This window comes from Triturus cristatus, chromosome 5_2 (genome assembly GCF_964204655.1).
Source record: "Triturus cristatus chromosome 5_2, aTriCri1.1, whole genome shotgun sequence".
Lineage (NCBI taxonomy): Eukaryota > Metazoa > Chordata > Amphibia > Caudata > Salamandridae > Triturus > Triturus cristatus.
The window spans coordinates 10,634,209-10,662,130 of record NC_140588.1 but is presented as its reverse complement, the minus strand read 5'-3'; the positions used below and the strand labels follow the sequence as shown (position 1 = coordinate 10,662,130).

Below are 27,922 nucleotides of genomic sequence, written 5' to 3'. Positions count from 1 at the left end.
GCCTTGCGTGGCCAACGCCGTCTTCAACGCACTAACAAGGCTGAACGACTGCTTGTCAACCTTAAACAGAAATTCTACGTCGGGGTGACAAGGTCGGGGGGTGCTTGGCCCGTCGTTTAAGAGCCCAGACTGCTCGCGCTCACATTCACAGGCTCAAAGGCCCTGATGGCTCTTGGGCTACCTCGGAGAGGGACAAGGGCAACACCCTCATGGCCTTCTATAAGGATCTATACGCTCAGGTTCCTTGCTCCCCGGAGGCGATTGAGAAGTTTCTGGATGCCTTCCCCAGGAACCCAACTGACCCTTATTTTAGGGGGTTGCCTAACAAAAGTATCTCCCAGGATGAGCTTGCTAAAGCCTTGAAGCAACTCCCGACAGGCAAGACGCCGGGACCTGACAGCCTTCCGCTTTCTTTTTATCGAGTTTTCTATCCTCAGGTACGGGAATATCTGCTCCATCTTCTTAATGGCTTTACGGCTACTACGGGCCTCACACCAACGATCAATGAGGCTGAGATTGTCCTGGTCCCTAAGACTGGGAAAGACCCAACTCTGGCGGCTTCCTTCCGCCCCATTGCTCTGTTAAATACTGATGCTAAACTTTTTACGAAAATCCTAGTGAACAGACTGGAACTCCACCTCCCGGGACTTATTGACCCCGATCAGGGGGGCTTTATTTGGCACGGTCAGTGAGCTGATAACATCCGGCGTATTGCCCAGCTAGTGGAAAAAGCGCGCATTAGAGCTATCCCCGCCTGCTTGGTCACCCTCGATGCCGTGAAGGCGTTCAATCGCGTGGACTGGGGCTTCTTGTGGGCGGTTCTTCTGAATATTGGCTTGGGACCGGGCTTTATATCCAAACTGATGGCCCCCTATGCTAAACCCACCACCCGTATACGCTTTAATGGCTCTACCATTGCCCTTATCTCTATTCACCGGGGCACGCGGCAGGGGTGCCCGCTTTCCCCCCTTCTTTTTGTGCTTGTGGTCGAGCCCCTGGCTATTGCCATCCGCTGTCACGTGATATCCAGGGCATCCGTATGGGCGGTACTGAACACAAGGCCTCCCTCTTTGCTGATGACCTGTTGCTATCCTTGTCCTCTCCGTCGTCCTCCTTGCCTGCGGTGGCTAACCTCTTAGCCTCCTTTGAGGCAGCTTCGGGCTACCGTATTAACCTGGAGAAATCTCATGCCCTCAACCTTACGCTTCCAGCTCTGGAAGTCCAGCGCCTCCGAAGCCTTCTCCCTGTGCAGTGGACTGTGGAGTCCATACGATACCTGGGCCTTGACTTAACCCCTACACTTTCGTCCTGGACCTCCTTGAATTGGCCTCGCTTTCGCAACTCTGTTCGCGACGAGATGCGACGATGGGAGGGGCTTCCCTTGGCCTGATTGGGCCGCCTTCATGCAGTTAAGATGTCCCTTCTCCCTAAAATTCTCTGTTTGTTTCAGTCACTCCCCACCCCCATCCCGCACATGGATATCCAGGCCTTGCAGGGTGAATTTACCAAATTAATCTGGGGGAAATCGCGCCCCGCTTCTCTCACAAGATACTCTTGCTCCCCAGATCGCGGGGGGACTGGCCTGTCCCAATCTGATGGAATATTATTGGGCCTGCCACCTCCGCTTTATTTCCAAATGGATTGTCCCTGAAAGTGAAAAACACTGGTTTCATATGGACTGGGCGGTGGCTTGTAGACCACTCTGGGATCTCGCTTGGCTTCCACGTTCTGCACGCCCACGAAGTGCTTATTTGGCGACACCGACGAGAACGGTCCTGGAGGTGTGGGATGGATTGGCGCTCTCTCGTGGCCTCACGACTTTCCCCTCTCCTAATATGAGTTTGAGTTTGAAAGTATTTTTAGAGCGCACGTATACCAGCGGTTTCTTGGCGCTAAGGCTGACGGGGACTGAGGTTGTAGGCGGGGAGGGAAGGGGGGGCGTTTATTCAAAGGACTTTGTAAATAAGTGGGTTTTAAGGCATTTCCGGAACTGTGAATAGAGGGTGATGGAGCGAAGTTCAAGGGGAAGGGAATTCCAGAGAGTAGGGGCAAGAATAGCAAATTTGGATCCTCCCCACTTCTTTCTCCGGAAGCGTGGGATGGTGAGGAGGGACTGGGAGGAGGAACGTAGAGCCCTGGAGGGGGTATATGAGACAATCTCAGAGGAAATGAAGGCTGGCGCCAAGCCCGATCTGGCTAGAAAAGTGATGGATGCGAGCTTGAATTGGATTCTTGCTCGCACGGGGAGCCAATGTAGTGAATTCAGAAGTGGGGTGGAATGATGAAATTTAGGGAGATTGAAAACCAGGCGGGCCGCCTGGTTTTGTATCTGTTGTAGGCGACGCAAACTGTATGCAGGGATGCCGGCATACAGGGCGTTCCCATAGTCCAGGCGGGACACCACCATGGCCAAGATAATGAGTTTGAGGGCAGAGAAAGTGAAGAAGCGGGACACCCTGCGTATGGTGCGCAGTGAGAGAAAGGAGGAAGATACCACAGAGCTAACCTGGGAGTGAAGGGTGAGTTGAGAATTAAGTTTTATGCCTAATGTTTTAACTGAGGAAGAAGGAGCAGGAGAGGGACCGAGGGAGGGGGGCCAGAAAAGAGGGGACCAGGGGCTGGATGAGCCGCCCGTCAACACCAACTCGGTTTTATCAGGGTTGAGTTTAAGGTGGTTGTGGTTCATCCAGTCCCTGATATGGAGCATGACAGTTTGGAAATTAAGAATAGCAGAGGGAGAAGAAAGATTAAAGACCAGCTGGAGGTCATCCGCATAATTAAATACGGTGACCTCCATCTGTTGAAGAGAAAAAATCAAAGGGGCAATATACAAATTAAACAAAAGGGGAGAAAGAGAGGAACCTTGGGGGACCCCGCACTGAACTTTCCGGATGTCCGCTGTAAAATCACCCAGGCGGACAGCCTGGGTGCGGTTACTCAGGAAGGAGGATAACCAGACCAGGGCAGTCCCCCCGATCCCCGCCGCCCCGATACGGGAGAGTAAGATGTTGTAATCCACTGTATCAAAGGCGGCTGAGAGATCGAGGAGCACAAGGGCCTGGTGCTGATTGGTATCCATGCCCTCCCTGAGGGTGTCTAGGACCGACATGACCACGGACTCCGTAGAGTGTGCGGGGCGGAAGCCAGCTTGGCGGGGGGCAAGGGCTCCATGCTTCTCCACAAAGAAACTCAGGGCGCAGGTGACGTGGCGCTCGAGCACTTTAGCCAGAAATGGTAAAAGGGAGATGGGGCGGAAATTGGCTGGGACAGAAGGATCTGCCCCCGGTTTCTTCAGAATGGGCACGATTACCGCGGATTTCAGGGAGCTAGGAACTATGCCTTGAGAAAGGGAGCTGTTTAGGAGGTGAAGGGGAGGGTCTGGGCAAGAAACGAAGATGTGACGGAGGATGTGGGCAGGACAGGGATCGTGCGGGGAGCCAGATTTGATCAAAGGCACCAGAGAGATCAGACTTTCCTGAGTGATAGGAGGAAAGATGGTCAGTGCGCCTTTGGGGGGGGGACATCGGGGATCATCAAAAGATGGGGAAGGAGGAGGGATGTTAGACTTGATGGTTGCAATTTTCTGGATGAAATAATCATTGAGAGAGAGGCAGAGCTCTTCAGACGGGACTGGTTTTAAAGTGGTTCTGTCCGAAAAAGGCAGGTTATGAACGATGGAAAATATCTCCTTGGACTGGTTCTCTGCTGCTAAAATCTTGGAGGAGAAATAAGATGTTTTAGCCTCCAAGATACCTTTTTTGTACTGGTTCAGGATGTTGGTGTATTCCAGTTTCAGAGTGGGGCAATAGTTTCTCCTCCAAGCCCGCTCCGCGCGGCGGACTGTTAGTTTGGTGGTTTTAAGCTCTTTATTAAACCACCGGTTCGCGTCTTTGTCGCGTTTGGAAGAGATGCGCTTGAGCGGGGCAACGGAGTCGCGGCTGAGGGAGAGCCATTGATCTATGGCATCAACCTGGGAGGCGGTGGTAAGGCCCTGAAGAGAGGGGAGAGAACGGGTAAGGAGAGAAGAGAGATTCTCAAGATTGACACGGCCCCATGATCGGACCCAGATGTTTTTGGGGCGGGGGGGCTTAGCTGGAGGGAGAATAGGAAGGAGAAAGGAAATCAGGTGGTGGTCAGACCAAGGGCAGGGGGAAATAGAGAGTGATTCCACGGGGCAGTTCAGGGACCAGATCTGGTCAAGCCGATGACCTTTAATGTGGGTGGGGGAGTGAACATGAGATATGAAGTTGAGAGAGTGAAGGGTTTCGGAAAATTCCTTTGATGACGGACATTCGGCGGGATCAGAGGGCCAGAAATTAAAGTCGCCGAGGAGCAAGATGGAGGAATTATTGACTGTAATGGTGGCCAGGACCTCCAAAAAGTCAGAGAGAAACTGAAGGGGGGACTGGGGGGGACGGTAGGTGAGGAAGCAGGTTAGAGGGGGAGAGGTGGAAACTGTGCGAATCACCAAGAATTCGGTGGTGGCAATAGTGGGTAAGGATAGAACTTGAAAAGGGAGATCGGTACGTGCGATGACCGCCACGCCGCCCCCGGCTCTGCCTGAAGAGCGATCCGCCCTAAGGGCATAATAGGAGGTCGGTAAGGTGGATAGAAGGGCAGGAAGGGAGTCATCGCAGAACCAGGTCTCAGTTAAAAAAAGAAGATCAGGAGCATGAAGGTCCAACAGGACCGACAGTTCGTGCGCGTGAGCAATAGCAGACCGAGTATTAAGGTAAAAGGCAGTGAGGTTTTTAGGGGTTGGCAAAGGGACTGACTCACAAATCGTGGGAGAGGTGTCGACTGTGGTACAAGGGCGAGACAGGGTGGGGGGAGTTATGCCAAGAGCAGAGATACGGAGGGTTACTGTGACCGAGATGGGCCAAGGGCCCTGGTAGCTACGAAGTAGGTCCGGGGTATAGGTAATGAGTGGGGCAGGGTGAGGTGTCCCTAGTCCCGGCCAGTCGCGGACGGGCGCAGACGGGCTTAACTTAGGCGCAACTTCGGCGCGCATTCGTCGCGCCCGCTGCGCTCGCCCGCTGCGCGTTCTGAAAAGGCACATTTAAGTAGTGAGCCTTTAGGGCGGGGAGGGGGCGTGGCCACAGAGTGGGCGTGGCTAGCGGCGATGAAGGCAGGTAGAGGGTGTCCCGTGACAGCGCTAGATCCGCTGCACGTCGCCCTGGAGTGCCTGGGTGCGAAAGTTTATTAGGAAACACAGGTTAAAATGCACAAAATCACAAACAGCGCAATTACCTCCTGGCTTTCCGCCTCAGGAGACCGGAGCCAAAAGAACGCTCGTGAATCGGCCCTTAAGTAGGGCGGGGAGGGGGCGTGGCCACAGAGTGGGCGTGGCTAGCGGCGATGAAGGCAGGTAGAGGGTGTCCCGTGACAGCGCTAGATCCGCTGCACGTCGCCCTGGAGTGCCTGGGTGCGAAAGTTTATTAGGAAACACAGGTTAAAATGCACAAAATCACAAACCGCGCAATTACCTCCCGGCTTTCCGCCTCAGGAGACCGGAGCCAAAAGAACGCTCGTGAATCGGCCCTTAAGTAGGGCGGGGAGGGGGCGTGGCCACAGAGTGGGCGTGGCTAGCGGCGATGAAGGCAGGTAGAGGGTGTCCCGTGACAGCGCTAGATCCGCTGCACGTCGCCCTGGAGTGCCTGGGTGCGAAAGTTTATTAGGAAACACAGGTTAAAATGCACAAAATCACAAACAGCGCAATTACCTCCCGGCTTTCCGCCTCAGGAGACCGGAGCCAAAAGAACGCTCGTGAATCGGCCCTTAAGTAGGGCGGGGAGGGGGCGTGGCCACAGAGTGGGCGTGGCTAGCGGCGATGAAGGCAGGTAGAGGGTGTCCCGTGACAGCGCTAGATCCGCTGCACGTCGCCCTGGAGTGCCTGGGTGCGAAAGTTTATTAGGAAACACAGGTTAAAATGCACAAAATCACAAACAGCGCAATTACCTCCCGGCTTTCCGCCTCAGGAGACCGGAGCCAAAAGAACGCTCGTGAATCGGCCCTTAAGTAGGGCGGGGAGGGGGCGTGGCCACAGAGTGGGCGTGGCTAGCGGCGATGAAGGCAGGTAGAGGGTGTCCCGTGACAGCGCTAGATCCGCTGCACGTCGCCCTGAAGTGCCTGGGTGCGAAAGTTTATTAGGAAACACAGGTTAAAATGCACAAAATCACAAACAGCGCAATTACCTCCCGGCTTTCCGCCTCAGGAGAGATATGCCGTTTACACGCAAGCCATCCTTTCCCCATGCACTCCAGCCTCGCTCTTTCGAAGCCTGGACTATAGAGGGTCGTCGAGTCCTCCAGGATTTCTTTCACGGCTCCACTCTTCGGTTGTTCGAGCAGTGTAAACTGTTTTTTCGTCTGTCAGACAAGGAGCGTCTACAGTACTACCAAGTACGTCACTGGCTCTCCGCCCCGAGTACTCCCGGGAAGTGACCCGGCGTCTTACCCCCTTTGAAACCCTGGTTCGTCGATTTGACGGATCTAAGGGTCTCATCTCTAAGACCTACTCGGTTCTTCAGCATTCTGGGAATCTACTGAGACATGGCTACCAGACTCGCTGGGCTGCTGATTTAACCACTGACGTCTCCCCGGAAGACTGGGATCGGTAATGGAAGGAAATTCCAAGACATATCGTAGTATCCCACAGCGTAAATCTGCCTATAAATTGATGATCCGGTGGTACTATACCTCTGTTCGCCTTCACCAAATGTTCCCAAACTCCTCCCCGCTCTGTTGGAGGTGTCAGGCTGCTAGGGGGATTTTCTAAATATCTGGTGGTCTTGCTCAGAACTCACGGTGTTCTGGAAGGAGGTGCTCAGCCATATTAAGGAGGTTGTGGGTTTCCCAGTCCCTTCTGCCCCATCTCTTGTGCTACTAGGCATTCGTCCCAGTAGGCTACGGGCCATGACCTCGGCCAACTGGCATCTTATCCTAAACTTACTGGGAGCAGCGCGTCAGACCATTGCTGGAAACGCCCCCGCCCATAGCCGCATGATTTATCCGCCTATGGGATGTCCTCACCCTTGAATTGCTTACAGCCCATCTTGCCCACACTGACACCCGCTTTGATCGCATCTGGCGTTCCTAGTGCATCACCTTACTAAAATGGAACACTCACGCCTAATGCCTCCTAGATTGAGGGCTTTGCAATTGTTTGATAGTCCTGTGGAACCTTACTCTAGAGGTGGACAACCGGACTTCCTGGAGTAAATGACGCCGCCCGCGAGATGCCCGCATTGAATCCGGTGGGCTCTTGTGCTCCACTCTGGGACCTGCTGCTGGCCTTCCCCCCTGCTCTGACCTGGCTCATCCATTCCTATCCCTCTCTCTCTTTCCTTTTATTGTTATTTCTGATTTCCTCCCTCCCTTGATTCTTCTTCTTCTTTCTTTGTCTTTTCTTCCGGAAATTTTTATTTTTCTTTCTCTTTCCCCTTTTTTTGCTCTTCATAACTTTGTATGTTGATTGCTATAAAACCTGTGAGTGCTGTCGCACAGTGATATGTGCTTCCAGATTGGGCAGGAGCCCTGTTTTGTTTCCCACTGTTGCTACTGTGCCTTGGTTTACTCCCCGCTGTATACCAAGGACCCCTCTGGAACTGTTTACCCTTTGTATGCTGTTTTGTTACCCTTGGGCTCCATTTAAGCCCATTGGGGCTGTACAAGAGACTTTTCTCCCATGTAAATGACTCTTTCAGCCGCGACTGCTGCCTTGGCCCGAATTCATGGGTACTGCCGTCCGTCAAAATAGCCTTTTTTTGTCTCCATATCCAATATTCAAACTTTTGTGCGTGGGGTACGCTTTTTGTGCTTATCATGTATTTCCTCCTTACCCCTTCCTTTTGAGCTGTGCGACAAGCATTGTTTTTTTTGGTGTTGCTCCATAAACAGACTTTAAACAAATTCACAGTGGCTTGTAAGGCCTCTATCCAACTTGCCTTTATGGCTCTTACCTCAGCCTTTGACTGGGTAAACCGTGACAAACTGTGCAGGATCATTTTAGACATGGGGTTTAACCGAGATATAGTTTATTTCTTGAGAGATCTTCACGTCCACACTGTAGCAACTGTCAGATACACCAACGACTCACATTGTAAACGTAGTATCAAAACAAGAAGGGGAGTCAGACAGGGATGCAGCCTGGCCCCTTTCTTGTTCACCCTGTATATTAATAAGCTTGAACAGGTTCTGGTGAAAGCGGGAGCAGACTACCCACAGATAGGAGCTCAGTCGCTACCAGTCCTGTTTTATGCAGACGACACAGTGTGAATGGCAAAGACCAACAGGGACCTTCTAGCCCTTCTAAATGATTTTGCAGGCTTTATGGAGGAGCTAGATCTAAGAATCAACAGTGGCAAATCCCATGTGATGGTGGTGGTACCCACCTCTACAAAAACTAAGACCACGAGGTTGGGAACCCAGACCATATCGAGGGTTAAAGCTTTTTTGTACCTGGGCGTCACGTCTGAACATGTTGTGTTGGAGCCCCCTGCCACGTGGAAAAAAGTCTGACCTCATCATGACCAATGCCGCAGTTTGAAGGTTTGCTTCAAGACTGGGCAGGAGACCGATATGGGAGCTGCAGCAAGTTTATTTGGCAAAATGTGTTTAAAAGGCCTCCTTTGCGAATGGTATCTGGGGATACACCAAGCATGATTCCATACAGTTGGTAGAAAACACATTTTAAGACGTCTTCTTTGGTCCCCCAATGTATACCCTCCTATATAAACCACGAAGAACTAGGAGTTAACTATCTCACAGACACAATAGCCCTTCACCCACTTTTATGTTGGGTTGATAACTGGACCAGCTAAACAATGAGGTTCTGCTTGACTGTCTTTCACTTGATCATGCACACTGTATCCCCTAGTTTAATTACATCAAAATAATATTGCAGAGTCTAGGAGGGGTGAGCTGTTTACTAATCCAAGAGGGATTGTTAAAGCATCAACTGCAATTCGGTTAGTGAAACTTTTTTGAAACAGAGATTACAAAGTGAGCATGTGGCTCTTCAGAATGTCGGGATGAGGATATGTGCTGATGAAAAACACCCAATTCACAGAGCCTTAACTCACCATTGTAACCTCAAACTATGAACGGTATCTGGACACGAGGTTGAGGTTAAACTTGTTGTCTCAGCTGCTAGCATCCCCACTAAGCTGTCAGGTTGTACACTTATTAGCACCCTGCAGCTGCGACCAGGTGTCTTCACAAGACGCTGTGCATTTTGTTATGTTTTGCAGATACTTTGAAATTCCCAGGAAAGCCTATAATGTTACCCTTCTAAAGGCCCGTCAATTCAAACAAGCCCGACCTGCCTTTCTGTTTTTACAACTGCTCACTGATGATATCATTTTTAATGTTGCCTGGTTTTTAAAAGCTGCGCTGAGATCAAGAGAATGTATGGGTGATTAAAAGTATCTAAGTAAACCCGGATGGCCTAGAGATTATATTCTTTAAATTGCTGTTTTCACCATTATTATGTGTATATGTATGTATTGTGTTATTGTATATGTTGTGACGCTTTTATGGTTTTTATGATACCCAAATAAAGCTATTATTGATTGATTGAGCTATATAAATGTCTCTGAGTTAGTCAATGGGCATTAGGCAGCATAGTGTGGACACATAGAAAGGCATGGTTATTAAGCTGTGGCCAAGGCTATCAATTTAGGAGGATATCTGTGTTAAATCTATGCGCTTTAGAAAGTGCAGTCATATAAAAGCAGGCACACAGCTGTGCCCTTCACGGAAACACACCATGATGCGGCCCAGAATGTTTCATCTAATCTGACTGGTTGTGATGCGACCACTCAGAATAACTCATTAGTCAGAATGAGTATAAGCCCGCCTTTAAGATTAGCTAGAAGACAACTGTGTTGCCTTCCTGGAATGCATAGTTCATCTCTTAACTATTTGGTGTCTGCAGCATGACTTCTCTAACTGACAGCAATATCCACTAAATAGCAGTGCTTCTGAGTGGCAGATCTGAATCACTCATTGAGTCTAGATCTGGTATCAAAGCAGCAGGACCGTGTAATTGGTATGGTCAGCTGACAAGAAAATAACACAGGGTGCCTCAACTTCTCCATATTTGGAACACCTATTTTGCCCCCTTACACCACCTCTACACAAATAAGCATTCTTCTACAATGCTACAAACACCCACATTCAGGCTCTGGTCAGCTCCTTGAATTCTGAGTAGTCATTCTGTAGTTCCCACCTGAATAACATGTTCTGCTTTATATATAGGCCATACGAACCAACAACCTCCTCATCAACAGACAAACAAGTTACTTACCTTCGGTAACGCCATTTCTGGTAGAGACTCTATCTATCCCTAGCACATCATTAGTTGGTGTTGTGCAACACTGCAACGGCTTTGTCCCACCTTGGATGTGACATCGGGGCTCCTATATATGCTCCACCTCCGTGCACTGTTAGTTTCTGTCATGGAAGTTAGATAGCGTAGTGTGCAAATCTTTTATATTTGGCATCTTATTAAAGGACTATGTGAGCCCATTTCACAGAATGGGGAGGTGGGTGGGTCAGTGATGAATCTTTGGTTAGATAAACTCCACTAAAAACAAGTTACTTACATTCAGTAACGCTTTTTCTGGTGGATACTGTATTTGCCTGTGGATTCCTCACCTTTTGAATTACTCCTTGTGCTGCATTTCACTGAAACCTTTTTAATAGCTCTCCCACATTGACGAGGACGTCACAATAGCATGGCTCCTCTCGCGACTCTGTGTGATGTCATCGGAGCCATAAGAAAAACACGTTGGAGTGCTGACATAAGGTCTACCCATTTTTTTCCATGCCTTTGAGGCGAACCAACAACATTTCACAAGTATACACAGTATATAATATATGCACAAATATACACAGTATATGATTCAAACAACAAAGGAAACTGGAAATTCTAAAATACAGACTTTTCCTAGCGACAAACATCATATTTCAAATGAAAAAGAAATATAAGACAGTCATACCCAAAATTATTTTCAGTATAAGTAAGTAGACAACCGGGAGGCAGGTGGGTCAGTGAGCAATCCACAGATACTGTATCCACCAGAATTACCGACGGTAAGTAACTTGTTCTTCTGATGGATACATCTGCCTGTGGATTCCTCACCTTTTGAATTGAATACCCAAGCAGTCCAGCTCCCGGAGGAGGGTGTCCACCTACCTATACCAAGAAATCCTGCGGCACAGAACATGTAAAATGGTTGTCCCTCCTCACCTCTGAATCTAAGCAGTAATGCTTTGTAAAAGTGTGGAGAGAGGCCCAGCCTTAAGACCTTGGTTCTGTCCAGGTACTTGCTGACTGCCCTCTTAGGGTCCAGGCCGTGAAGTCTCTCCTCCTCCTTGGAAGTGTGAGGGGGAGGATAGAAAGAACGTAAAGTGATGTACTGCCCTAGATGAAAAGGAGTAACCACCTTAGACAGGGAAGCAGCTCTGGTCCTGAGAACCATCTTATCTGCATAGATAGTGGTAATAGGAGGCTTAGAACTAAGAGCCTGTAACTCACTAACCCTCCTGGCAGAGGTCATTGCAATCAGATATTTTTTTTGAATGAGAGAAGCCTCAATGGACAACTATGTAGAGGCTCGAAAGGGGATCCCATTAGGAAAGTAAGAACTACATTTAAATCCCACTGAGGCATAATAAAAGGAGTGGAAGGAAATCTATTAGTGAGACCCTTAATGAATCTCATGACTATGCGAGACTTAAACAACGATGGTTGGTTTGGCAAACAAAGAATGGCTGACAAGGCCGACAAGTAGCCTTTAACAGTCGCTACAGCACAACACTGCTGAGCCAAAGAAAGAGAAAAAAATAATATTAGACAGATGGGCCTTTAAAGGATCAACTGAACTCTCTCCACACCATTTAACAAACCTGGCCCACCTACTGGAATAGACAGATTTGGTGGAGTGTCTTCTGGCCGATAAAATAACATCTACCACATCCGGTGTGAGAGAGAAAGAACTTAGGTTGCCCGTTCAATCTCCAGGCATGAAGGTGCAGGCTCTAGAGGTGGGTGTGCAGAACCTGCCCCTGCGATTGCAAGAGGAGGTCTGCCCTGAGAGGGAGACGGAGCGGAGGGTGCGATGAGAGGTGAAGGAGGTCTGTGTACCATACCCTTCTTGGCCAAACCGGGGCGATCAATATGACTTGGGCCCGGTCTTGGTGAATCTTCCTCAGAACCCGAGGAATCAAGGGTAGAGGAGGGAACGTGTAAACAAGCTGTGAGCCCCAACTGAACTGACACGCACCCCCCAGTGCTCCCCGCATCGGATACTGGAGACTGCAGAACGGCATGCAGTGCACGTTCTTGTGATTGGCAAACAGGTCCAACCGAGGAAATCCCACCTTCCTGAAAATGTGCTGGACTACCTCGGGATGAAGACACCACTTGTGATCGGCTGAGTATTGCCGAGTGAGACTGTCCGCATGCACATTCAGCACCCTGGCCAGATGATTTGCAATCACGCAAACCTGATAGTCCTGAGCTCAGGACCAGAGTCGCAGAGCCTCTCTGCAGAGATGATATGACCCTACTCCTCCCTGCTTGTTGATGTATCACATCGCGGTAGTGTTGTCTGTCAGGACTAGAAATGACTGACCGCGAAGGGAGGGAAGAAAGGCCTTGAGAGCCAAGCATATCGCCCACAATTCCAGAAGATTGGTGTGAAGCAATCTCTCTTCTGGAGATCAGACTCTTGATCTCCAGATCCCCCAGATGAGCACTCCACTCCAGAGTGGAGGCATCTGTTATCACTGTGGCTACCGGAGAAGGAGATTGAAACGGCTTTCCTTAAGACAGATTGCCTGAAATGCTACACCATAACAGATCCGCTGCAGTGTCTCTGGAGACCTCCCTGAGATCCCCGTTGTGCTGAAACCACTGCCTGCGGAGGCACCACTGGAGTGCCCTCATGTGCCAGTGTGCATGGTTGATCAACAGTATGCAGAAAGCAAAAAGACTGAGCAGGCGCAAAACCTTCAGGACTGGAACAGCCGCTCCATCTTGAATAGTTGAGATCATAGCTTGAATGTCTAGAATCCTCAGAGTAGTATCCAGTACTTCCCCTATGAAGAGGTTTCGCTGAGATGGCACCAGGTGAGATTTGGGTGCATTTATACAAAAACCCAAGTCGAACAACAGTTGAGTTGTTACTTGCAGATAATGCAGTACCATCTCTGGTGATTTTGCTTTGAGCAGCCAGTCGTCCATATAGGGGAAAACAGGAATCCCTGTTCTTCTGGGATACGCTGCCACCACCGCCATCACCTTCATGAAGTCCCGTGGCGCGAATTTAAGACCAAACGGGAGGACCGCAAACTGATAATGTTGAGACCACGCCGATAATTCCAATGTGACTTCAGGATGGGAATGTGAAAATATGCATCCTGTAAATCAATCAACACCATCCAGTCTTCCTGCTACAGTGCCAGATGAACCTGAGCTAGGGGGGGCGTGGCTTGGCCGGAGATGATGGCAGATGCCTGAGCAGGGAGCTCCGCATCAGCCTCGAAATTCTTCTGACTACCCGGACGTCCTGGGCCGAGTAGTGAACAAGCAACGAGCACCGTTGAGTCGTGTGTATGCAGAGAGTGCCTGGAGCCCGGCGCCTGGTGGCCTACACAGTGAAACGGGGAAAAAGAGAAATCGTCTGATTGGAGCGCGGAGGCTCAAAATGGCGGCTGAGGCGGCATAGACCTACGCAGTGGATTGAGCTCTGGAATGGAACGGAGAAGGGCCTCGACTAGCAGCAAGATCGTGTGGCGGACCTGTGGCAGGAGGAGATATTTGGGCAACCCGGGCGGCTCTACCCAGACTTGCTGGGCCGTGGCAGGTGGATGCCCCCGGACAGCGAGTAACGAGATATCCCCAAAGACACTGTGGGGTGCCCACGGATACCGGACAGGCACCCGCCGCCTGTGGTGCTGGTAGAACAGCGGCTGACTCCGAGAGCTCTGGGGCTGAATCGGGTAATATGCTGTACGTCCCGAGCCGATGAGACCTGAGGGGGTACACGGTCATCAGGTACACAGGCGCCTGGTTGTGTGGGACCGAGTACGGAGCGATCGGCGGTCCCTGGAGCATAACTTGGCGTGTGAGATCCTACATCAGTGTTGCACGGGGTGACGACCAGCCCTGCCCCCGTAGGGATCTCGCATGAGGCAGCCAGTTGGATAGTGTGGGTCTAGGGAGCCCTGGAGACGCTGTGCCCAGAGCAGTGAGGGGAAGACCTGGACTACTGCCCATGAGCAGGCTTTTGGCGACAGGAGTGTGCGGGCAAGACGATACCTGCTGCCCTCATTGGACTGTGTGGTCAAAGTAGGTTGAGCAGCAACACTGAACGGGGCAACGAAGGGGTGACAAAACCCTCCAGAAGGACCGCAGTTGGGGTCGTAGCCGGGAGTGGATAAGAGGCGGTCGCCTGGCTCACTGGCAGGGTCATTGAGCAGACGTTCCCCGCGCTCGCAGAGGAGCCCATGAGAGATCGCTTGCAGCCAAAGTTGGAGGGAACTGCTGGATGGAGCACTTGGTGGTGAGTGTCAGGGGAAACCACCAGTGGGCGTTCAAGGTTTTGGCTGAGTGCTGATAGCCTGCATTAGTGAGACACCGCGCTGGCTGGGGCCCTGGCACCAGGAACAAGAACACGATTGTCGCGGCGATCGGCAGTGGCCTGAAACACACTGCGAGGACTCCTGGTTGCCGCTGTGGGAGCGTGAGGTCCCCTGAAGGATGGCATGACCGGTGGCCTGACTGCGGCGCTGGCGCTCTGGCTGGGAGAAGACCGTGTGGAGAAGGACTAAAAAGGAGCAGTGCTGAAGGTGCATAGCAGTGGACTGTACACTGCTGAGATAGGAGGGCGACTGAAACTAGGCCCCTGGCACATGCTGCACGACGATAGCCCCACCGAGCAAGAAGAGGCAACAGCAGTGACCCTGCAGGACACCAGTCGCTGGCTGTGAAAAGGGACAGGGTGAAGTGAGGGAGGCCTACCTCATCATGGGCAAACCCAGGGGCCACCAGGCTGGAGTCCCCCAGGAACAGGAGGATGATACACTGGAACCGGTGCGGAGTGCCCTGAATGATCTGGTGCAGAAACAATTACAGCAGATACTGGCTGCTATTGCTGACACGAAGGCGACCCTCCATCAGGACATCAGCACAGTCACAGTGGGGCTTGGCCTATTGAGGGACGAACACAAAAAGCTCTCTGAGAGGGTCAAGAAAACCAAACTCAGTATTGCAGAGTTGGAACCGGGGCACAGGGATGTAGTGCAGCAGGTGCAGGCCTTAACAGATAGGGTGCAGATCTTGGAACGCAGGGCTAAAGATGCTGAGGGACTCAATCGGAGGAACAATGTGCGGGTTAAGGGGGCTGCCGGAGGGGTCAGAAGGAGATGACATGGTGACCTTCCTAGAGGCATGGTTCAGGAATGTTGTGGCTCCGGAGGGACTTACCACCTTCTACACACTTGAGAGAGCCCACAGAGTACTGGCCAGACTGCCGGCCCCAGGCAAGCCCCCGAGACCGGTGGTGGCCTGCCTGCTCCACTTTCGAGTCAGGGACTTGCTATTGCAAAAAGTCAGAGCAGACGACCCATTACTGTGGACAATGCTAGAGTCACGGTGTTTCCGATGGTGGTGCAAAGGAAGTGGGCCTCTTACATAGCGGTCAAGAAAGCTTTGAGAGATGAGGGCCTCCAGTACTCCCTGATGTTCCCGGCCCGCTTGCATGTTATCCTAGACGGGAGTTGCCTTGACTGTACTGCTGCGCCCGAGATCAGAGAGTGGATGGGCGGTGCCCGACTTTGAAACTTACTATTTAGCCGCGCTGCTGCAATGGTTGACGCAGAGAATGGCGCTGAGGCTGCGTGGGTCGGAGGAGGACAGAGGGGGAGCCCCGGAGCTGAAGCTACTCTCTCAGATCTTGCTAGCCCTCCCTGTCCGCATTGGCGGCCTTCCAGAGGACCTTAAAATGGCACAACAATGTTGGAGGCGGAGTCTCAAACGAGCAGGTATACTGATGCTGTATGCCGCTGATATTCCGCTTCCTATGTGTGAGGCACTCCTCCACGGGGGCTCCTGGAGGGAGTTGAGTACCTGGGATGAGCAGGTATTGTCCACTATTGGGGATCTATATGAGGATGGGAATATGTTGCCCTTTCATGTATTACAGGAGCGATTTGACCTACGAGGTGGTGACTTCCTGCTTCACACGGCGCTTACCGTGGCTATAAGTGCACACTGGAAGGAGGGTCAGATAAAGCCTAGGGCTTCTTTGGGGTGTCAATATATTGTAACTGCTGCCGGGAAGTACAAGGCGGTCACATGCCTGTACAAGCGCATGACCCAAGAGAAACTGGCACCTTTGGAGGTACTTAAGCGCAAGTGGGAGGTAGACCTGGGAAGTGAGATACCGGATAGGGCGTGGGCTGAGGTGGTGGAACGGGCGTGGAAAAGCACCAGAAATGCTCGATTTCAACTGGTTCACTTTTACATTTAACACCGTGTCTACCTCACACCGGCCAAAATTAAAACATACTTCAATACGGATATGGATGAATGTCCACGGTGCTGGAGGGAGTGGGGGGACTTCCCGCACATGATCTGGAGGTGCCCAATACTAACTAGTTATTGCACCGAGGTGGTCGCACTGTTGAATGCTGTGACGGACAGAGTACTGGAGCTGGCTTTGGGGTCTTGTATACAGCATTTTTTTCCCCATACGTCTAAAGCTAAGGTTACTAGTATGTTTATAGATAAGGGGCTAGTATTGGCCAAAAGGGAAATCACGATGCTTTGGAAAGCGAGGGGGGCCCCTGGAGTAGCTAGATGGAAGAGGGAGTTCATCAAATGGGCGGAATGTGATCGGATAGTTCGATTACAGCTTGCAAAGAGAATGGGGAGCGAGAAGGCGTTGGAAGCGGCCAAGGCATGGGAACATTTAGTGGGATAATTGAAAGACCCAGATATGGATAGCGAGGATGACACTTAGCAGGGCACGCCGGACATAGTGTAGCGACATAATAACATGCAACTGAAGTGGTACGAACACACCCGGAGCACACATGATAGGCGATCCTGGAGTGACAGCCCGCACATACTCACTTTATTTGGCTAAGGGATATCGCCAACTATGCAAAGCCAAGGGCTATTGATGGTATAGCTTACTACTGCAGTATCATGCCTGGGGAGAGGGTGGAGGGTCGGGAATTTGTTAGATTAGTAAAGTTAGGATAGATATAGGTATATTTTGAGAATTTTATTGAGCAGTGAAGGCTGTTCCCCGGTAAACATGATTAATAATTCTGTATTATTCCTTTCAATCTGCTATTTTGTGATATCATACTGGTGTGTGTAGTGAGAAAGGCTCCGCAGACTGTAGAATTGTATGACCGTAACGATCATTAAAGGGGAACCACTGGAAGAGGGCTTGGATACGCAATTATTGTTTGTGAACCATAAACCTAATAAAGTTTGTTTAAAAAAAAAAAAAAAGAAACTGAGCTAGGGTCAAAATCTTGAACTTCTCCTGTTTGAGGTAAAAATTCAAGATCCTGAGGTCTAGGATCGGTCTCAATTGCCCGTCCTTTTTGGGGATCAGGAAATACCGGGAGTAGCATCCTTGACCCCTTTCCTGCTCTGGAACCACCTCTATCGCACCTTTCTCTAACAAGGACAGGACCTCTTGTTGCAGAAGCAACAGATGGTCCTCCGAACACCAGCCCTGGTGAGGAGTGTAAAGAGGGGGAAACTCTTGGAAAGGAAAGGCAAACCCATTTTCTCCAAAATTTAAAACCCAAAGATCTGATTTTTTTTTAAAATACATTTTATTGAATTTGACATGAAGTTCCAGGCGGCATCAATACAGTGGGTATCATTTGATCAGGATCATAGTTCTCCAGTTCCCTACACAGCTTATACAGAAGTAGGGAAAACGCAGCAATAACCGCTACAAGTCTCGTATTACTACCCCCCTCCCATGGCAACTCCCTGAGCATACTTCTAGCAGTAAGCAATTGGAGCTCTTATATGCGGTCTTGTTCTGAGTTGAAGACCCTTAACCCTCAACAACCCACCCTTCCTCCCCACCCCTCAGGCGTGTCACTGGCAGATAAACCCTTTCTTGTAATTCTCGTTTCCTGCAACTGAGGTCACACTGTAGACCCGAGGCACTCCAACCAGACCCCCCAGACGGTACCATCGGCGAACCCAAAGATCTGATGTAACAGATTTCCAGTTTTGTAGAAAATGGGACATCCAGCCTCCTACGGGTCCAACATGCTCCCAAGATGGGGTATCTAGAGTTGCTTACCTGCAGAACCAATGGGGGGGACACAGGAGGAGAAAGAGACCAGTTGGCGAGCGGCTCCTAGCAGACGACCTCTTCCCTTCCCTCTGTATGACTTATACAGAGGGAAACAAAATATTTAAAGTTTTGTTTTTTGCAGAAAATTATTTAATATATATATTTCACAATTTTGTTTATATTTTTTCAACTTTTGTAAAAAAAAAATCACAATAATGAGAAATATACATTTACATTTTTGAATTTTAAAAAATATCTCTCCATTCTTTTCTATGGGGAGTAAGTCTTTTTTTTTATTTTTATTACACAGCCATTTTTTTCTGATTTCCTTACTCTTCTGTCTGTCTGTTTCGTTTTAGGTCATTTTGGAAGACTGAACCTTGCAGTGAGGACCTGTGTTTCGTTGGTGAAGGTAAGTTTGATTTAATTTACTTTGTAGGTAGTTTTAGGGTAGGGGAGAGGTAGTATTAGTGTAGTTAGGTTTGTTAGGATGTTATTTGTTCGTTTTTGGTGTAGTTAGGTGTTGTTTTGGTAGTTTAGTGTTTTATGCGTTTGACGTTGTTTCGGACAGAAGTAGAGTTATGTATTGTCAGTTATGTGCTATTTAATTATTGTATATTGTATTTAATGTTAATAATAATGTTTGTGAGTTTATATATGCTATTTTGGGAGGGTATTGTTTTTTTTCTTTACAGGCTTTTCCTTTCGTGAACGGATGGTGGTGACAACGCGTTTATTTTTTTTTCAAAAAGGAAAATGTATTTTGTTTGAGCGTTTATTTTTTTAAACCTACTTTTTGAGGGTTTCGTTATTGAGAGGAGTGCGTCATTGGAGTCTTTTTTTAACCGTTCTATTTGTGCATTTTAAAAAAATACATTTTCGAGTTTTCGAGGGTTTCGTTTTTGAGAGGATTGCGTCATTGGATCCTTTCTTCTACAATTGAATTTTTGCTTTTTTGGGGGATTTATTTTTGTATGGATTCGTCTTTCGATTTATCTACTATGGATTTATTGGTTTTCCCGGATCATCTACTGCTACATAATTGTAAGTTCTTTTTTACTATTATGGGTGGGAAATGTTTTTTGTTACAATGGTTTGTTTGTTTCTTTTTTTATTTTAATAATTATATTATGTCATATTTTTGTGTTCATTTTTTAATTTTAAATGACAATTATAATTATTACTTTAAAAAAGAGTAGTGTTATGTTGTTTGAATGTTTTGTAATTTTAAAATGTTTATGATGTTTAGCACTGTTTTTTATTTAAAGGTAGAGATTTAGCTACCATGTCTAGGTAGTCTAGCCCTTTGGTGTTTGGAAATAGTTGAGTTTTGTGTTGTAGGTATTCATACATTGCTTTAGTTCGTTTACTGAGTTTAGGCCAGGGCCCATTTTAGTTAGGGATTGCTCTAGTCTTAGATTTTGATAGCTCTGTTCTTTTCTTTATAGCTTCTATAAGTTTATGTGGGGTTGGTTGTCCTTTTCCTATTGTGGCTTGGAAGGCATTATGAACGTGTTTGTGAAAGTTAGCGCACACCTGCTGTATGATGAACAGATAGCAATTTATACAATTAAAGACAATGAGGCGTGCAACTCAGAGACGAGGGAGCCCACCTCGCATGATAATATGTGAACTGCTGGTGAACTGTCACCAGTATACTGAGTGCACACCTTTTTTTTTTTTTTAAATCTAGAGAGAACAGTTATTTCACATTTAAAATATGGTGAAGAAAAAGGACAACATCAGCATTGACTTAACAGACCATGTAACTATGAGACAATAGACCAAAGGTTTTTGAAACAAAGCAAATTTTTTATGAATCGATCAAAACAAACAGAAGGATTGCACATGGCATCAATGTTGGAATAACATTGGAAAATAAAATACATTCAAGTATGCAAACTACAAGAGTAGCAACAGAGTTGAACGTCAATTCATGAAGAAGCGCCCAATGCATTTCGGGATGAACAGCATCCCTTCTTTAGGGGCTGCTGTGAAAAAAAGAAATTCAAATTGAGACAACAAACAATGTTATGACACCTTTATCGAAGCATGAGAAAAGTAGTACAAGATGCATCGTGGGTGGGACAACAGAGAGGAACATCTGGTCTGTTTCAAACCAAGGCACTTAGTATACTGGTGACAGTTCACCAGCAGTTCACATATTGGAAGGCATTATGCCATCCTTCCACTGCGTTGTTGGTTTTAGCTTTTTGAGCTAGAGGTCTATTGTAGATGTTCCACCAGGGGATTTGGAACTTGGGTTGTCTATGGTGCCCTGACCTATGTAGCCTTCCCACCCAAGTGCCTTCAAAGTAGTCTGGGAAGGGAGTTCGTTTAGTTTTGTTTGCTTGATAGAAAGGGCTTTCAAGAGTATGTTAAAATGGTTGGCTACTTCAGTTGTTGGTACATAGGCCACGGCTATTAATTTTTAAATTTAGTAGGCAAAGTTACTGTTGGTGGCGTAATCTATACGTAAAGTAGATTTTTGTAGGTGTCTCCAGATGCTTTGGTTAAAGTGGTAATAGCAACATTGTATTGCAGTGTGTGGGTATATTTTTAAAGTTGATTAAATCATTGCTTGTTCAGAGTCAATGATATTCTTTTGTGGAAAGTAGTTGTCGGTGCATTGTTTTATTATTGTTAGGAACTCTAGGTAGGTGGTGTTTTGTTTATTAGGCAGATGTGCGTATATGAAGGGGATGTTAGTGACTTCATATTTGCCGTGGATGGCATATAGTTGATAAAAAGGCATGGGGCAAACTTTGAATGTGCCACCCATCATCCACGTTTCGCAGTTTTTAAGTTTTTGTAAGTTGTTGTTGGTGGCAAAGATGATAATTCTTTTTTCATGACTTTTATTGTCATGAAGAAGGAATGTTTGATCTTTGTGGTGTGTCCTGGTAACATTTCAATCTCTGCAAATGTTTGGGATAGGGTGGTGTTGAGCTGTAGCTCTTTTAGTTCTGGCTATTAATCTTTTCAGAGTAGGTATAGATGGTAGTTGTCCTGTGACATGTTCAGGTACCCTAGTTAACACATTTTTGAGTATTTGGGTATTGGTCTGATGGGAGCTGGTATTTGCTTCTCGAATTGTCTCTAGAGCATCTCTGACTTTGGGGGGGATGGTTGTGTTCTCTGACATTAACTACTTTTGCTCCTACTGTAGTGCCTCTCCCATTTTTCTTGCGTATAAGTGTAGCCCATGTAGCACAAAAGTAGTTTTCCCTTTTGTGAAGTTATGAATTTTGCTCCTTCTGCCCTTTTTTTGGTCTACCTGTGAATATATGTATTTGTTAATTATACGATTTTGAATAGTAAACATGTTTGTATTATTATATTTGAAAGTATACGTACATTTGTCTTGCTTTAATTTTCTTCATGTCAATTTTATTGATTGTGATTTTTTCTGTTGGTTGAAAAGCAAAATGTTATTTTTATTCAAACGTTTTATTTAATTATGTAATTTTGTTTATTTAATTTTTAATTTTATTTAGTTGAGAAAAAAAGGTACTATTTTTAGTTGATTTTTTGTTGTTTTTATATTTTGAAGTTTGTAGAAGCTGTGAAGAGAAAAATATTTGATTTTTAATTTTGTTATTTTTTTATCAGTTTTTTGGTTAATTTATATACTTACTTTGTTTTATATTTTTCTTTAATAGTGCTTTTGTCTTTGTTTTCGAAGTTCATCTTTGTTTTGACTTTTTTAGGTGGACTTTTGGTGAAGTGTAATCTGTGAAAAGTGAAATAAAAGGTTATAGTTTTAGTAGATTTATTTATATTGCTTTTTTAGTCTCTATTTATTTAATTAAAGAAAAATAAAATACGTACTAATTGTAGTTGATGAAGTTTATTTCTTTGATGTTGTATATAGAAGTTTGTAGAAGCTCTGAAGAGACAAGTATTTGTTAGTAATATTCGTTTTTTTATTTAATTTATAGTTTTTTTAATAGGTAGCTCTATTTGTTGGTTAATTTATATACTTACTTAGTATTATATATTTTTTAAATGTTAATTTTGAACTGGTTTTCGAATTTAGGGGCTGATTAGGATAGCGTTGAACCTGCCACCAGCAGGCTGCCGGTGGCGGGTTCACCGCCATCGTGAGGCCATTAGCTCCCCCCAGATTGTGATGGCGGGCGGTGGGCTGGCGGGCGGGAAGCCCGACCCCACGGGTCCAACAGAGACAATTGTTACGATTGCCTGTTGGACTGCCCCGCATCCTTAGAATAATGGCTGTGCCCAGAAGGCACCACCTGCCAAATTAGGATGCAGGATGCAAAACTTCTCCAAAGCAATATCATATAATAAATTGCACTCCGTCCATGATTTATAAACTGTTCTATTCCAGACGAGTGGTTTTTAAAGTTTATTAATCCAAAGTACAAAAATATATTTCATAAATCTTTTTTTTCCTTTTAAATATGAATATTCATTATGCATAAAAACAGGAACATATATTAGAGTATTTTCATGTATTAAATTGAAGAGAACCTACAACAACTCTGTAGTTGCAAATATAAGAACTCACAACCCATCATGAAACTGAGACAATACAGAAGCAAGTAAACAAGCATACAATGCAAAAAAAGACATTCACAGAAAAAACAAACAACAATTATTCATTCTATACTTATATTTGAATTAATCGAATGTTCATGCTCAACATTAGTGCATTAATAAACAGAAATGCGCCGACGCGCGTTTCGGAAGTAACTGGAAGATGAGTATATCCTTTATCAGGACGCTGTCTGTATGCAACATGTGTAGTGGCAGAAAGCCATCTGCAAAGGATGCACTCTCAGTTGTTATATGACAGTGCAGGGTGCTTAACACAAGTTCACAACCAGTGGTCTGGAGAACAGGGAAAAATTAGAGATAAATACACCAAATACTATAACAAAACTAGGGTACACACGGAGCCTGGGGAAACAAGGAGTCATGCTGTCTCACCGACTGATGTGTACCTAGAGTTAGAAGCAGAATGCGCCCAATAGTCATGCTGGCTCACCAAGCGAAGTGTGTGTGTAAAGATAAAAGCAAAATGTGCCCAGTAGTCATAAAGTTAAAAAAACATTGTTAGAACACGGAAAAAAACAAAGTGTCAAAAATATCAGTGAATAAACACCGTAAGTTCTTAGAGTAGTAAGATAACACCTACTGGTAAGTCCCTTTCTCAGACAAGAATAATAGATGGTACGTAGATACAGAATGCCGAAACTCTCTTAAGCGCAATGTAGGAGGTCACTTGTCCAAAGTAGGCCTGGGCGGTAAATTCCGTTCCGCTCGCGTAATTTGCGGAATTTGCATAATTTCGCGTTCCGCGGAGAACGCGAAATTGCTCAAATGCCTGGTTTCCGCGGTTTCGCGAAATTTTTTGCTTGTTCGCGTTCTCAAAATGCGTGTTCGCGAGATATTTCTCCCCGAGCACGCAAACAGCGATTGTGAACAGGAAAAAAGCATCGCGAACAAGCAATTCCGCGTGTTCGCGGAATTTCTGCGTGTTCGCAGAGATTTTTTACCGTTTCGCGGAGATTTGCGTAACGCAATTACGCAAATTCCGCCCACCCCTAGTCCAAAGTAAAATCTAAGGCAAAAAGATGAACATGTAGCAAATACTTGGAGTATGCCTAACCAACAGATCTGGTCATCCCTAATATGGCTACATTCCTAAATATGAGCTTGTAACATTGTGATCGGTTTCCTCGCCATGGAAAGGCTGGTGGGGATCAACTTTGGGGGATCGTTGCAGGCCCCCCTTGTGCAGGGGCAGTTTGTTACTGCACTTGAGGGGCACCTCCATTTCCCCTACATTTCCCTGCACCATGTGGCAGGTACAACATGGTGCCTGCCACGTAGTGCAGGGAAATGTAGAAGGTGCATTTTTAACATTGCAGCGGGTGCTGCAGCACTCGCTGCAATGTTACTTATTGCAGATGCGACCGCTGTGGTGGCGGTCGCATTCTTATTCCATGTGTGGGGCCACCGCTTCATAGGTGGGCGGTCCCCATTCCCGACACGATGGCGGACGGACTTCCATCCGCCATTGTAATGAGCCCCTTAATGTTTTTTTTTTATTTTGTTTTGGGCGGAGTTATTGTGAAGTATAATCAATGAAACATAAAAGAAAATGTTATACTTTTGGTTAATTGGATTATTTTTATTATTTAGACTATTTTTTTTATTTGTAAATAAAAAATATACTAACTTTTTTTAGTTGATGAAGTGTCTTTTGTTGATGTTGTATTTTTGGTGATTTCTGTTGAAGCTATTGAAAAACATTTGTTAGGTATGTTTTATTTTTAATTAAATCAATTACTTTTGAATAGTTTACTTTATTTGTTGGTTAAGTCATATACTTACTTTGTGATATATTTTTTAAATATTGATTTTTTGTTGCTGTGTACGTAAATCTTTGTGTTGAATTTTCTAGGTGAACTTTTAGTGAAGTTAAATCTGTGACCTGTAAAGGAAACATTCTATAGTTATTTTTAGTATTAATTTTATTTATTTAGTTACAAAGTTTTGTGCTTACCTTTATTGAGGGATTTTCGGAATAGTTGTACGTGTAGTTGTTTTTCGTTCTGTGTTCTCTCTTGCAAAGGTTCGCTCTTTGTCCGTGGTTGTCTGTTATACGGTAAATTTTATGCTAATTAATTGATTGGTTTTATAGTGTTTATTTATTTAGTTAGAGTTTTCTATTGGTTTGTGTTGGTGTAGTTTAAATGTATTCGTCGAGATAGCTTTTTTGAATTTTTTAGCTGTTACCGTTTAATTTTTTTCACATTTATTATGTGTATTTATTGTTTGTTTTTATTTTGTTCATTGTTAATTTAAATTTATATGTAGATAAATGTGATATATTTTTTATATAAGATATATATTTGTTTATTTTCAGAAGCTGTGATATATTTTTAGTGTTGTATTGTTTGTTTATTTATCTGTTTTTGGATTGTTTATTTATTTGTTTTAATACATTTTATTATTTTGTAATTATTTATTGGGTTTGGTTAAATATTTGGTATATTTTATTTTAATATATTTTTGTAAATAGTATTTTTTATGTTTAAATGGTATTTTCGATAAAGTTTATATGGTTTTTATCAATGTTTGTGATGTAGATATTGTTTATATAGATGTTTTTGACGTGTTTAATGTTATTTTAATATTATCTATATTTTTGCTAATTGTTGTCAAAGTTTTTGTCATTGAGATTTTTTTAGACAATATTTTTTTATCGATGTTAGTGTCATTTCTGTTTTGTGTATTGTGTATCGATATTTTTGTATACGATATTGTTGTCTCGATATTTTTGTAGTGCGATGTTATTGGAGTCAATGTTGTATCATTGATCCAACTTACATAAACTGAGAAATATTTAAAATTACTTGCCTGAGGATTAAGAATTTAATTCACTGAGAATCCTTACTTATGTTGAAGTGTGACTGTGATTATCAGATAGCTTTCAAAACACCCCTCCTTATGTGACTGACATTCCAGAAGTCGTAGCTTTATAACTTATGTCACTTTACATTCCATAACTTGTATTTGCAATTTTCCACCCAACAGAATGCCTGTTAAACACATCAAGCTAATGCTGGTTTGTTACAGCTGTATTAAGAGCTTTAGGTCCGGTTTCCAGGTCATTTGAGAACACCCCATGTGCATGTCATCACAATTTTTGTTAGCATCAATAAGCATAAACCTATTTCTGAGCTGTAGCTCTATACTCCCAAGTAAACAAATGCTAGCTCTCACATCCGTTCTGCACGGCGCATTTTCTGTTTATTTATTTGCATTATAAAGCAAAGTTTAATTGCTTGGTTCTGCTCACTATAGTGTGAATCCAAATGTCACACATGAGGCAATGAAATGTCACACAAAGGCACTCTGAAAAAAACACAAATGTCACACATAACGAGTTTGAAAGCTTGGCAGCTATGATTTGCCCAATATAGCAGGATGTTGACCAGAGGCTGGACCGCAAATATGTGACTTAATGCTAAACGAGCTGGTAACATTGTAATCGTGTTAACAAGGCAGTAGTGTGGTTCTTTGTAGTTTAAACAATGCTTTGATATTCGCTTGCTACTACAAAGTTCATAAGTCTCAGTCTGGATTTGATTTGAAGATAGGATGATTTCACTTTTTAAGGATATTGAATATACATATTAGACAAAGGAACAGCATTTCTGAAAGCCTGGAAAACGTACGGTTCTCCTCGTCATAACTGCACTTTGAACAAGAGTAGGATAGCGGAATTACAGCTTAGAATTAAAATATGTATATCAGCTTTGTGTACCATGAAATACAAAATTGAAAAAAAGTTGTCAATAAAATGACGAAAACATCAACATGTTAAGAATAAAATCGTGAATCCAATAAAAAAATGACATAGTGTAAACAACTCGCATCAATCGGTCTAAACACAGAAAGCAAAATTATTACTCGCAGCCGCAGGCAATATAGAGCTAATACTGTAAACCGAGTAACTTAGGCGACAAATAACTAAAGACCTGAGTTAATACTCCAGGACCCTGGCATTCAAATACGTTGCTGTGCTAGTTATTGTGGTGTTTTTTTGCGTGTAACCTGCTTATTTTTCCCACCCTTTAGGCGTAAAACATAAACTCTTTCCCCCAAGCTAAGTAATAAAGCCTCCTAATGATTTAGACCTCCTTCAAAAGGTCCTACATCGTCCCCTTTTTGCAAATAGTTCTTGACAAATGAGTATGTTATGAGTAAGAATCTCGCAGGATTCACTTACATTCGGCAAATCATATTATGAGTCTCACATTCCTTCTAATTTGCATTGAATTTCCACTTTGGTAATTGCAGAAGTGTGAGCTGCAAGAATCTTATCTATGTAGGTAGGTTCAAAGGTCTGTAGTTGCAATCTCTGTCAATTAAATTATCAAAAGGGGGGATCAAAAAAGGGCTTATATCAGGAGGTCCAGCATACGTGCCCAGGTAACCATTGAAAAAATGAAGAGTATGCAGTTCCTCAGATGGGTGGAAGAGAGAAGATGTAAGTGAAAAGGATACCGTGTGGAAGAGGAAGGGGGGTTCCTCTAGTCGGAACTAGGGTCCTCACACACCAAGCAAGCTAGGTGTCATGCTTCATCATATGGACCTGCTCCTCGTCGGGTCGGCGCTGCAATACCCGATGGGCACCCTTAAAGGGGCTCTTTATCGGAGATCTTCTGTTCCTGGCCGTATGGTGAAGTGCGTGTGAGGGGTCTAGTGGTGTAGATGTGGGTGTGTGTAAGTGATTAAAACAAGTTGGATAATCCAAAAAAGGAACTTTATTAGGAATGGCTATCCACTTGATTAAAAGCAAAAACAGAGTGGCAGCTAGCTGACGTGAAGGTTCAGCTTAGCTATGCTCTTCTGTGGTGGTCAACATGTTTCATGCCTAACGGTCCTAGTGATCCACGGCAATTCTTCAGGACCTAATGAAAGTGTTAACTATCTACACAATGTGGTGGGTGCATATATTACCTGCCACCTATAATATGGGAAACAGTCTCGCCATGTATCAATTGGGAACCTAAAAGAAAAGGTAACCAAGACAGA

At 45.5% G+C, this 27,922-nt stretch overlaps 1 protein-coding gene and 1 long non-coding RNA gene across 2 annotated transcripts in view; one reads left to right on the top strand and one right to left on the bottom strand.

Moving 5' to 3' along the window:
* Positions 1–27,922, bottom strand: part of DNAH5 (dynein axonemal heavy chain 5) — a 5,853,083-nt gene that overhangs the window by 1,359,959 nt on the left and 4,465,202 nt on the right. The window lies entirely within an intron of this gene.
* The window catches only part of LOC146822585 (uncharacterized), a 95,177-nt gene that overhangs the window by 55,855 nt on the left and 11,400 nt on the right, over positions 1–27,922 (top strand). The window contains exon 2 of the long non-coding RNA XR_014962056.1: positions 18,706–18,758. This is a non-coding gene — a long non-coding RNA (uncharacterized LOC146822585). The remainder of the gene's footprint in view (positions 1–18,705; positions 18,759–27,922) is intronic.